Raw genomic sequence first — 13,082 nt, 5'->3', positions numbered from 1 at the left:
GGGTTTCTTTCTGTCAAAACATGTTATAGTTTTTCTTGAAATACAGTATGCTCATGTATGCTGGGTGTGTTCTTGGAGACATCTACAAAAAAAGAAGGAATAAAGGAATTTTCTGATTTAAGTCATCGTAAATGTGAAAATAAAAAAGTATCGTTTAGTATATGCGTGCGTGCGTGCGTGCGTGCGTGTGTGTGTGTGTGAACTAAGTTTAATAAGGGTCCATCCCCCCCTTTCAGGCACTGAGAGTGCGGAACCCGGACATGTCACCAATCATGTCCTTTTAAAAAAATGTTATTATCAACCAAAAGGTGACCTTCAGTAATTCACCGAATGATACTAAATGTATATGCAAGTCGATTTTTGTGATGATACTATTTTGATGTTTGGTATTTTGTAGTATTGAATAGTATTGCCAAATGGTGACCTATTAATTTTGATTCCACTAATTCACTGAATAGGTCTAAATATATGTATTTTTCTTTTCTATTGGATGAACAATACATATGACTAAGTGATGCAAGCTAGGGAGGCCAATGAGACCATTAATAATGAATGTAAAATGTTGATGAAGTTACCAAAATAAAAAAAAACTAAGTGTACCGGACTCTGTAAGTTCATATCGGACTATCATGCTAGATTTTTTTTAACTCAACAATAACTGAAAAGGATAAAGAAGCTACTAGTACAACTAAAAAAAAGTATTATTAACCATGAGCAGAAACCATGCTTTCCCTGAATCACGGATTTATATTACATTTATATTACATAAATCCGTGCCTGAATGGAAACAAACAAAACAAAACTATTTAAAACAAAACTATTCATAAACTTGCACAATTAGGACATGCTTTTCCTGAGAGGAACACAATAAAAAAACATTAGAATATTCCTGTGTTCTTGTACATACTGTATACCATAAATAAAGCTGCCCGAGACAGCGCAAGTTACAGAACATAGCAAAACCTTGTCGACAGTGACTCACACGTGTCGTTCCGTATTACTGAACGGGTTTTATTATCGCCAAGGCAGAAATTTGTCCGAAGTCGAGTTTTCGAAGTTTGGACAAAACTTTCCCGAGGACGTACGAAAGAAACGGTTTTAAAAAGCTTGTAATGTGTAAATAATTTTGATTGGAAGCAAGACAGTGATTGTATCTGTTACAGCGTGCCATTAAACTACGGTAAGTTTTGTTCATTGATGAAAGTAAAAAAGTAGGTCAGATTGTTGTTACTTTATTAAGAAAAATAAAGTTTGATTACAATGTAACAAAAAGCAAGTTTACAATGATAGATGATTAACATTTATATAATTGTTGTTTTTATTAATATATCGACATGTCAAATACTGAAAGACGTGTCAAACTTTAGAACTATCTTCTTGCATCGTCAACAGTCGATGAACTTAGATGTGCGATTCGGTTTACCGGCCGCGCACATTTTATATAATTTTTCTGTATTTTCAGAATGATGGATAGCGAATTGATGCATGCAGACTTTTGCATTGATACTGAAGAATTCTTTGGAAGTGAACGGAAACAGTTGACAACTAACAGAAAGTGTAGACCTCCACTTCAAATTCGTAAAACTGTATGTATCCATGCGCCAATTGTAAACCCATTGATAAAATTAATTGGGGCTCATCAAAGGGAAATTGAAGGCCTTTAATTAAGAAGATAACATTTATGATCTTTGTGCCATTTTATGGCCAAAACCATGAACAAGACTTCTATGTTTGTTTCAGAAGTAAAACTTGTATATTATATACACTAATGAAAATGAAATGGAAATTTGAACATATATCAATGCTTAATACAACTTGATGCTGTAAATTAAAAGAATCCGGGTCAGCTCGGCCCTAAAACGTACTCGGCCCCCGAGTCAGCTCGGCCCTATTCTAACTCGGCACGGGTCAACTCGGCCCACTTTTTAATTATTAATATTTAGGTTTGTGTCATCACTTTTTATTGTTATTATTGTAATTATTTATAAAACATGGATTGACAGTTTCAGAACTAGCAGCAGACAGGCTTTTCTTATCAGTAGAATTGCGAGTAAAGATAACTGATTGCGTATCTCACTGTATTTCTGACTCGTGGTAGGTTTAACCGTAAATTTAAATACCTTTAGTGTCAAACAATGTGTTGAAATACTGAGAGGAAGCTAAGATCAGCAGCTTTTAATTGGTGTAACAAATTTTAAAATCGGACATTAAATCGCCCCAAACTAGCGATTTAAACACGGCTAAATTTGCATTCTTTTGCAAGCGGGAAACAAGTCTTGCCTTTTCACTCAATATACCTCGGTTATTTACGTAGTTCGACAGAGAGAGTTTATAAATATAAGACAAATAAATAACAATTTTTTTTCTAAATATACTTTATTTCGGCAGAAGTACAATGTATAACTATATAATAATAAGATATTTCTTATTATTCATTTACCTTAACAACATGCAAAGCAAAGTTAATACGTTATATATTTTTTGTAAAGTGGGCCGAGTTGACCCGTGCCGAGTTGACCCGTGCCGAGTTGGTATAGGGCCGAGTTGACTCTTTTCCAATTAAAATGAACAAAATTGGTTAAATATTGACACAATTACATGTACAGTTCCTAAGTGTAACACACATAGTATTATGCTCTTTCAAACATTGACTAAATTTGTGTGAAATTAGAGGTTGCTATGACATAAAATTTGTCTACACTAGAATCCCCACCTTAAAAATGCTGAACATTTTATCGGAAACAGTAGATATTTGTTTAAATATCTTGCAGGTTGCCAGGGTTATGTTATTTCAACTTGCTCTAAATGGTGTCCTGAACTTTTTTCAGAGTGATTGAGGTCTGAGGGCTTAAATGGTCATTCTTATAGACACACCATTGCATTCTTCCAATAAGTGACTTTATCACACACCTGTGCTGATATTGCTACTCCGTAAAAATGGTATTGCACGGCCGGCCGTGCATATATTTTGACGTGACGTCATTAACGTTATACAGACACAGTGTTAAGACGCGCTAAATATTAGCGTTATACTATAAGCGTGTCTATGAAAAATTACTCTTTTCACTTTTAACGCTCTTTATTTTGGGAATGTGATAAATAGAATATTAAATTCGTGTAAATCCATTTCTGAATTAATTGAACTCATTGAATAAATTAACTTTATGCTCCTCAGAGGCTCGCATAATATAATTTTATTCAACTTGTGCAATAAATTCAGTATTGAACTTACACTTATTCAATATCCTCTATGTATTTATCTGTGACACTGGGCACCATCATCTGGGTATTATTACTTGTTGCTGTAGTCTAACAATGTGGGGGCATCCATGGCCGAGTGGTTAAGGTTGTCAACTTCAAACAACTTGCCCCTCACTGCTGTGGATCATGATCAACACAGCGTCAAATTACCATCATGGAACTTGACAGTGAATACCACAGAAGTCTTCATGCAACCTTCTATGGCTTTAGACAATCACTTTAAAAATGATTTAACATGATTTTGGTTTCAGTAGTGATGTTACATTGTATCGCATGAATGATACAGTAGCATAGTTGGAAAAAAAAGTATGAAAAGTATACAGTGTATTTTGTGAAGGCTAATTTAGTTGGCAGACCCCATTTTCTGTGAGAATTAAGGTATAGTATGCCAATAAATGTTTGGTAGATTTTGATAAAAACTGTACAGCAGTGATCATTAGGTTGTCTTAAATGGTTCAGGTCTATTGAACAAAATTGCAGCCACAGGCAACTAGAGCTGTCATCAATAGAAATAGAAATTATCAAAGCATGGTTGATATATATTTTTGCTGATCAATAATCGATACACATTTGAAAAAAAATGACAATTTTGACAAATTAGTTAAATATATAGACATTATTCAAATTCACCCAAAACAATTCACTGAAAATCATTTAAAAAGGTATAAAAGTGAGTTAAAGACAAGTAATTATTTTAAGTAATTAGTGATATATTGGTGTATAATTGATAAATCATCAATATTCTTTGTGCTGAATAAATGACAGCTCTAGCCAGAGCTGAAAAATAGTATAATTCTTTAAATGACAATTTCTCCTTTGGTGCTTGTTAGATTTTAATGAAACTCTACAGAAATGAGTGTTCAAAGTTGTCCTTAACATAAATTGCTTAAATTATTTATACCCCGGTCACATATTCACGGAATACGCCCACGGAAGAGCCACGGATTAATTCCGGCATCATCCGTAGCTACCCGTACTGGTCAGTAGCTCTCCATATTGTAACCGTAATCAATCGTAGTAGTCCTTGTATATCCGTAGCGATCCTTGACAATTTTTGAACATGCACAAAAATTTGCTACGGAAAAATCAACCGTAGTGTATCCCTACTAGTCTGTATTAATCCGTACTGATACGTACTGGTCCGTACGAAAACCGTTCTAGTCCGTACTGATTCGTAGTCCACCAACTTGTCAAGGATTTCCACGGTTTTGTACGGAGAACTACGTATTTGTACGGTTACCCTACGTATAAGCTACAGTTTTAATACAGATTAATACGGCATTGTCACGGAAAGCCACGATCGTAATACGTTGTACTATGGAGAGGCAAGGATTAGCACGGTCTTATACGGTTTATTGCGTTGCAACACGAAATGGTACGGAATGGTACAGTCCACCACTGTATTAAGTATCATGTACTTTTTCAAGGGTATAAATACTACCTTCTTGTTAAAAACAGATATATTTGCGGAAACATGATAATTGATAATTGCCATTTACTGGCTGCAACTTTATATTGAAATGGCTCAGAATGCGGAGGCAGTGGTCGAGCTGCTTGATGACATAGAAGTAAATTTATATTACTATCGTACTACAATTCATAAGTAATAGAATAACATTTAATGTTACATATTTTACAAACATTGGATCGTGAAATGGGAGTAAATATGTACATAAAACATAAGCCTCGGTGGCTGGCCTTTGAGTGATAATAAGATTAATTAACAAGCTTTTTACATATATTTTTAAAACATAAACATCACAATAATTAATGTAATTGTAAGAGAACAGCAAATCTTAACATTAAAAGAAAGGCAGTATTGATCAACATTTTTCATTAATGATTACTAGTCCATATCTAATCAAGTAAGAGAAGACAGACGAGATGGTGGACTAGAGATGGGCTTTTACGAAGACCGCTTCAAGTTTAGTATGAGGCTCTCATGGTCGAACTTGTTGAGGATTCAGCGTCCTTCAAGAAATTCACTTTAATCGGACCTGATGTGCCTCGGGGGTCGGACGCGATTAGGCCGAGTCCTCTCCGCCAAAATCATTGAACTCTGCAATTCGTTTTCTAGGTGTTCTTTTCTTTTGAGGCATTTTGAAAATGAGCAAGCAAGAGGTTGTGGACGGATGTATTAGATCCGTGGCAATTCGTTCTTCTCCGTATCAATACGTTCTTCTCCGTATCAGACCGTACTTATTCGTACTAACCCGTGCTTATACCGTATCAGACCGTAGTGTATCCGTAGTGCGTCCGTCCTGATTCGTGTCGCTCCCTATCAAACCGTGTCGGTCCGTAACAATCTGTGACTTTCCGGGGGCTTTTGGTAGTAATTCCGTCGGACTCCGTACTCATACCGTTGTGTGTCCGTACTGGAACCGTTCCGGACTACGAAATTTCACCTTTCCGTAGTAATCCGTGAACGATTAGACCGTAGCTCTTCCGTGGCATTATCCGTGAATATGTGACCGGGGCATTAGGTTTGTTACCAGATCACATCTCCTGAACCACTTTGTAGATATCTTAGTACATGAAAGGGCGGATGGACTCTCATTAAGCCTGAATAAACAAACTCACACTCAGTAGATTTTGATGAAACTATCGCAATGAAAAAAAAATGTAAAATGTTTTTGGTCTGCTCAACAAGGAATGTCCATACCCTCTGCTGAGCAATTTAGGACCATTTTAATTTTTCAAACAAATTTTGCAAATTATCAAACAACCCTCATACATCATTTTTTGTTACTCTGCCAATATTGGGATATGACAGGGCTTATTTGGTTGGCCATATTTCATTATTTGCAGAATTTACATTTTTGTAGTCATATGCTCAAAAACTTTGATGTCACATTAATTTGATGATGTGCAGGGAAATTGCCGAGGATTTGTTAAAATCACAGTGCCAGGGCTTTTACCTGTGATTTTAACCATGTTACTGCACCCAAATGGTGAGGAGACACGGCTTTTGTCACTCTATGCTCTTTTCTTAAGGATAAAAGAGATGTGCTGGTTCCAATTTACTACAGCATAAAATTAACTATGGAATTTAAGAATTAAGGAACCAGTCTTTGTCACAAATATTGCTGACACAGGTTTTTTTTAAAGTAAACAGTACACATAATTACATTTGTACCATAACTTTATTTATTCTTCTATATACATTATGGTAACCTCAAACAAGCAATAGAGGAACGTTTAAGGTCATAGAACCTGGTAAAGATTTAACTTTTATGTATACCATTAAGTGAGGTTGTAACTTATGTTATAAAGATGTTTGTATATGTATAACAGGAATAACACTGTGTTATGTCTTTCTATTTTCTTGTTGTTTTTATCCAACATGAGCACATCTTGTTGAAGCAGCTTTGAAGTCTATATAGGGGATTGTAGGTTCAAAACTGAAGTGTTCTTCACAATATGTGATTCTTACGAACAGATTTCACATTGTTATTCATGTATTGTTTAATAAAACATTAAGGCCATGCATTTGAAATAATGAAAGGTTTGTTTTTGTCTCAGTGCCAAAAGTATGGAAAACATGATGTTATAGAAGAACAATGAACAAATACAAACTGGTAAAAATGTTATTAATTAAAACAATTTTTGCAAAAAAAAAAGTTTTCTTAATTAAGGGAGCTCCACTGAGGTCCAAAAGCTTAATTTTTTAAACATAAAATGGTACATAGATCAACAAATGGGGGCAAAAAAAATATGAAAAAGAATATAAAGAAATATAGTAAATCGAAAATGAGTATTTAGTGCATTTCTAAGCCTGATTTGAGTGTAAAAAAAACTTTAAATTACATTTTAGATTATTTTGATTATTTTGCACAATTTAAAATGATTATTTACTGAAGGCTTAAAAAACATTTACTGAAGGATTAAAAAACTGAGAGAATGATATGAAATTTTTCACATAAGTTATTAGTAAAGACCTTTATTAAATGGTATAAAACTCTCCAGTTCTGTCATGTCATAAAACCTCAGAGGAGTCACTTCAGACACCATTCCAAATTTCATTTTAGTTATTTGTTTGCATGTTATTTTGTTGTTTTTGGTTCTTTAAATGACATTGGAACCTATATGTAATACGTACAGTCTGAGCTCCCTTCCCCGTAAATTGTAAATGGGTCTGGAACCATAAAATTACAAAGACAAAACAACAATTTTGAGAATTTAAAAGCATCATATCACCAATAAGGTAAAAGACACAATTATATGCTTAATTGGTAAGAATTATGAACTTTTAGTAGAATTGTGTTGTAAAGGACCTTTTACAATTATTGATTGGTCAGTTTTTCGGTACCATTTACATGTATATAAGAGTACACTATGTCCGTGTTATTTGCTAACCTTATTCATTTTGCGAACCTAAATGAGATAACGTCACTGTGCAATCTAACAAAGCAACAACAAGTAATTCTCTCAAACCAGTAACTATGTTGTTTATGATTTTTAAAACTGATATTGATAACTTTTGACTTGTAACAAACTTGACCAAAAATAGTTGCAACTTAAAAACGGTGCAACTTAAAAACTAACAGTTAAAATGAAGTCTTATTTTGGCCTCGATGAAAATGCAAATGAAATAATTGTTAGTTGGAAGGACATTTTTAACAGAAAAGTAACAAAATTGACACATTTTAATGATACCGGTATGGAATTATTTTACTAGAATGAAGTTATTTAGATCTCAGGTAACCTTTTTTAATTTTGTTATACTTTGATAACAGACTGATAAAAAAAACTAGATAAAACAAAACAACCAACTAGAAGTGTGTCCATAGGACACTGATGCCCAACATTTCATTGTTTTGTCAGTCAACAAACAGTATGATAGCAGGAATTCTGTATTCCCCTCTAATATGGGACATGTGTTGCTTGGACTAAATTTTGAGAAGGCCTACTTCAGGCCTACTTTATTAACCAGGTTTTCAATTTTGAAAATCCTGGTTATTAGATTGGGGTATGGCGGGCGGATGGGCGGGCGGGCGTCAAACGAAATTGTGTCCGCTCTGTAACTCTTCAACCCTTTGAAGAATTTTGATGAAACTTCAGACAAATGTTTACCACATCAAGATGACATGCAGAACACATGTTCCGCATGGCTGGCTCCAAGGTCAAGGGTCACAGTGACATTAACATTGAAAATCCTGTCCGCTCTGTAACTCTTCAACCCTTTGAAGAATTTTGATGAAACTTCAGACAAATGTTTACCACATCAAGATGACGTGCAGAACGCATGTTCCGCATGGCTGGCTCCAAGGTCAAGGTCACAGTGACATTAACATTGAAAATCCTGTTTACATGATTTTAACTTGATTTGGCAGTCAAAGGTCATATCATCTTTGGAGGTAATTTAAAAAAGATATGATATATTATTTCATGTCTACTTTGTAACTTGTTTTTCATTATACAGAATTATCAATATAATTATAGTGAACAAATTCTTCTGTGCTGAACTCGTCCTACATTTCTCAACGGATTTTGTTCAAACTTTCACAGAAGCTTTGTCATCAAGCACCCTGGCACATATTGTCGGGGTTTTGTGATTGGATAGTTTTTGACCTAATTATGGCCCTTTGTTTTTTTCCTTATACATAATATTATAGTGAACACTTCTTCAGTGGCAATTCCTCCTACATTATTCATGTTTTACATTGCACATAGTTACATTGTTTGTTGCTTGTATTTGTATTTCAAATACAACATATTTATCTACAATGGTGATAATTGAAAACCTGGTTTCATGGCATTGCCATGTTTCTTGTTTTTGTTTTTTTTTTTTTGGGGGGGGGGGGGGTTGGCAGCTTGCACCATATTTATTTTTTTTTTGCTCAGAATTGTCAGTGTAGTATTATTGTATTTAGGCCAGGGTGTCATGGAAATAAATTTTTGTTTTTACTTTCTTGCATTATGGGGGGGGGGGGGTGTAGTGGCCTAGTAACACAACCTATAGGAAGCTATGCCACTGACAATCAATATTTTTGTTATTTTGTTATTGTTCCAAGTTTTTTTAGTCATAGCCAAAATGTTAGCATTTCAATCTGTCATATAATAATTACAACGTGATACTAATCTATAAGTAGCTGCTGGGATGTGGTCCTTAATCTGTTGATTTTATGTAATGCATAATTATGTCCTGATTTGAATTCATAATAGTCCATAATTATGAAAATTCAGGGATTTTAATAATATGATAAAAGAAAGTAATTTTAGATTGAGTATCCAAAAGAATAGACTCTGGTGAGAGATCCAGTTCTGATGCCAAAGGTTAAACATTTTAGGTTTTGGTTAATACTTAGGCTTTTTGTTCTTTATAACACTTACACCATTGCTATATTTGTTATAAAGATAAATTTATATTTTACTCTAATATACATCAAGACAAGTGGCGATTTTTTTTAATGTATTTTCAGAGACTTGAGTTCAGACTCAATGCCATTGCTTTAATCCATACAGGGTCTTAATTAAAACTGATTGGCAAGTAGGCCACTTGAATATAAGCCCTTATAACTGATCCTAACAGTCCTTGAGATATAAGTACAAAAAAATCCTGTAGACATTATGTATGTATGAACAGAGGTACCTCCTTCATGCGGAGAATTACTAATTGTTTTGGTCGCTAACTTTTCTCACAGACACTGTTTCCTTCTTTATGTTTTTTGCTATTTTTATCCCCCATGTGCTATTAGCAGTTACGGGGGTGGCACTTATGTTCATAATATTTATGTGTACATAATGTTTGTTCACATCGGACCTAATTTTGTGTTCTCAATATCCCTTCAGATGGAACGCTTTCATAGCTTATATGTTGAGCTCTGCCTAAACCTTTGCTATGGGGTGCATTTACTGCTACCATCTTTAACAGTTTTTAGCTCTTGGCGTTAAGGTCATCATAAACTTAAGGAACTGATATGTTTGAGCACAAAGCTTTGCAGCTAGAGATTGTAATTCTTACAATACAGTAACATGCTTTACATAAATGACCAAATGACATAAAATTATAATAATGGACACGATCAGGGTAATGACAGTGACATAACAGTGTATCTTTATTGTCATGTCTCAAAAACATGTCCTTAAATGTAAAATTATAGAGCTTGGCAATGCTTAATTTTGTGTAGGCTTTGTATCAATGTAAGTATATAGATACAGAATTCATTAAAAATTTCACTCATATTCTGAGGCTCATAATAAATATGTCTCCCAAAATTTTTTTTGAGACATATTGTTTTTGCCTTCGCCATCCGTCCGTTGTCCCTCCTTCCGCATTAAGCTTGTCCGCCCTTCACAGGTCCATTCCTAGTTGTGCACAATACCAGCATGTTCCGCAAATCTCTACACAAAATGGCCTACAGAGCTAAAAATAGAAAAATCTTGTCCGCCCTTCACAGGTCAAACTACTGGTGGGATTTTAACCAAACTTTACAGGAGTGATCAGTTCAATCACTAGTTGTGCTCAATACAGGCAAGTTCTGCTTTGCAGCACAAAATGGCCACCAGAGCTAAGAATTAAAATATCTTGTCTGGCCTTCACAGGTCAAACTACTGGTGGGATTTCAACCAAACTTTCCAGGAGTGATCAGTACCATCACTAGTCTATTTGTGCAAAATACGGGCATGTCCCACTTTGCTTCACAAAATGGTGGCCAGAGCTAAAAATAGTAAAATCTTGTCCAGCCTTCATAGGTCATTTGAACTACTGGTTGGATTTCAACCAAACTTTACAGGAGTGATCAGTACCATCACTAGTCGTGCATCATACTGGCATGTTCCGCTTTGCTGCACAAAATGGCCGTCAGAGCTAAAAAAAAGAAAAATCTTGACCAGCTTTCATAGGTCAAGCTACTGGTTGGATTTCAATGAATCTTCAAATGAGTGACCATCCATAATTTTGGGAGACATATGTTTTTGTGACAAAAACCCTTCTATTTCTAATATGCTATATTCAAGTTACGTGTATCTTAAGTGTTTTATATATTGGAAGAAATGGTTCTAAACTGCAGCTAGTAGAGAATGTAACACCTTGTAAAATGCCAGGATATGTCCTATATTATGGGTTAATGGAAAATCAATCTATTCATCTATTCTATCAATCTTAATGAAGCAGAAAGGGCATACTTGATATTTCTATTTTTGAAGTCTTTTGTGTTGGAATATTTTCTGCAGTAAATTGACATGAAGTTATGGCAAAGAAAATATGACAAATTTGAGGCTTTGTTTAATGAAATGTTTCATGCAGTGAATTCAGTCGAAAAAATGTTGTGGGTCTTTGATCAGTGTTCAAAACTGAAGCATTTGCATTTCATTAAAGGTAAAGTGAATTTCGGCTCCCCCTGTGACCATGCACTTTGATATTACTTACAGGAAGCATGCTTTGAGGGAAACAAATCAAGATAAGAAAAAAACAGAAGACTTTTTGAAATAGTTCATAGATGTAAAGCTTGTAACGAACAAAAATTCTTATTGCAATAAGTCAAGTTATTAGAACTAGGATTGGCAAAATCTCCTCAAGTCAAATTTTAATCGGCTTCAAAAAGTATTTTCAGAGTCACTCGTCCTGCAGGACGAGTAGCTTCTAAATCCAATGTACCAGGACGAGTAGCTTCTATATCCAATGTACCTACTCGTCCTGCATCAAATTTCCTTAAATTCTACTTGTAACTAAGAGTGGACGAGTGGAATATTCGATCTCTGATTATTATATACATGTACAAAGAAGTAAATATTTCAAGTAAATGATTTAAGACATGAATTACTTACCGTAGGGTGGGAGAAAAAAAGTAAACTTAACAAATGCAGTAAAATAATCATTGTTTAGAATTGCTGTGCCACATTTTGCTCCAGAAATGATGTTTTAAATGTAAATAAATGATTTAAAACACTTTATTAATTCGGCTGTCTGAATTCTCAGACATTGTGACTAATGGTCATTTGTCTCTCATCCCTGGGTCAGAAATCATGTGGGATAAGTGGTCAGTCACTTTGCCAACATATTGTTAAAGGCCCGTAAGCCTAAGAAATAAAAAATTTCACCCATCTGCTAGACTAAGTAAATTAGTAATTATGAGTAGAATTTCAGAGAATTTGATGCAGACGTTGCCTGAACATTAGAATAAGAAGCTACTCGTCCTCCAGGATGAGTGACTCTGAAAATATTTTTCGATGCCTGACTAACAGTGAAGATATGAGATATGTAAACTGTGTAAAAAAAGGGATGAAAGTCTGAATTGTGAACAAAATGTATATAAAGTCTGGTCATAGTGACCTGGCTCTGCTTTAATGTCATTTAAATAATTATTTCTGCTATCACTTATACCAAGGTATATGACGATTATTGTAATTTTTGCAGGTATCATACGATGTGCAGACATGCGAGATTCCACTGTTTTTCCGTCGCCAAGAGAGCACTGAAGACCACAAAGTTCCAACATTGAACAACCTTCAACGTGTCTCGTCATTTGACGACTTGTCTGATGACAGCTTGGGTAAGATACATAACCTTTTGAGCTCTGGTGTATTAAATCATGGGTGTCCGTGGCTGTGTGGTTATGGTTGTTGACATTTTGAATCACTTGGCCGCCAAAGGTTCAAATCATGCCTCTTTTCCTATTATTGAACATTTAGACATGTGTGACCCTTTTCTTGTAACATCAAAGTTAAAAGCAGTTAATGACAAAGGTATCCCAATATCACCAAAATAAGCATTGACAGAATCTTGCGGAAATGAAAAAATACTATTTCACAACCCCAGCAAATGCAGTTTGAAGGGGTTTTATTCTGGCGTCAGCTTGAAGTTATGCTCAATATATTTT

General features: G+C 34.7%; 1 long non-coding RNA gene across 1 annotated transcript; it reads left to right on the top strand.

Moving 5' to 3' along the window:
• The first annotated feature begins 988 nt into the window (after positions 1–988).
• On the top strand, positions 989–12,775 carry LOC132729671 (uncharacterized). Its single transcript, XR_009625653.1, has 3 exons — positions 989–1,180; positions 1,463–1,586; positions 12,620–12,775. It is a non-coding gene; the product is annotated as an uncharacterized LOC132729671 (long non-coding RNA).
• Positions 12,776–13,082: the final 307 nt, after the last annotated feature.

The sequence above is a fragment of the Ruditapes philippinarum genome, unplaced genomic scaffold, assembly GCF_026571515.1.
Source record: "Ruditapes philippinarum isolate M1 unplaced genomic scaffold, ASM2657151v2 ctg8353_1_1_1_1, whole genome shotgun sequence".
Taxonomy (NCBI): domain Eukaryota; kingdom Metazoa; phylum Mollusca; class Bivalvia; order Venerida; family Veneridae; genus Ruditapes; species Ruditapes philippinarum.
The sequence above is the reverse complement of the archived record's forward strand: the minus strand, read 5'-3'. Positions and strand labels throughout refer to the sequence as shown.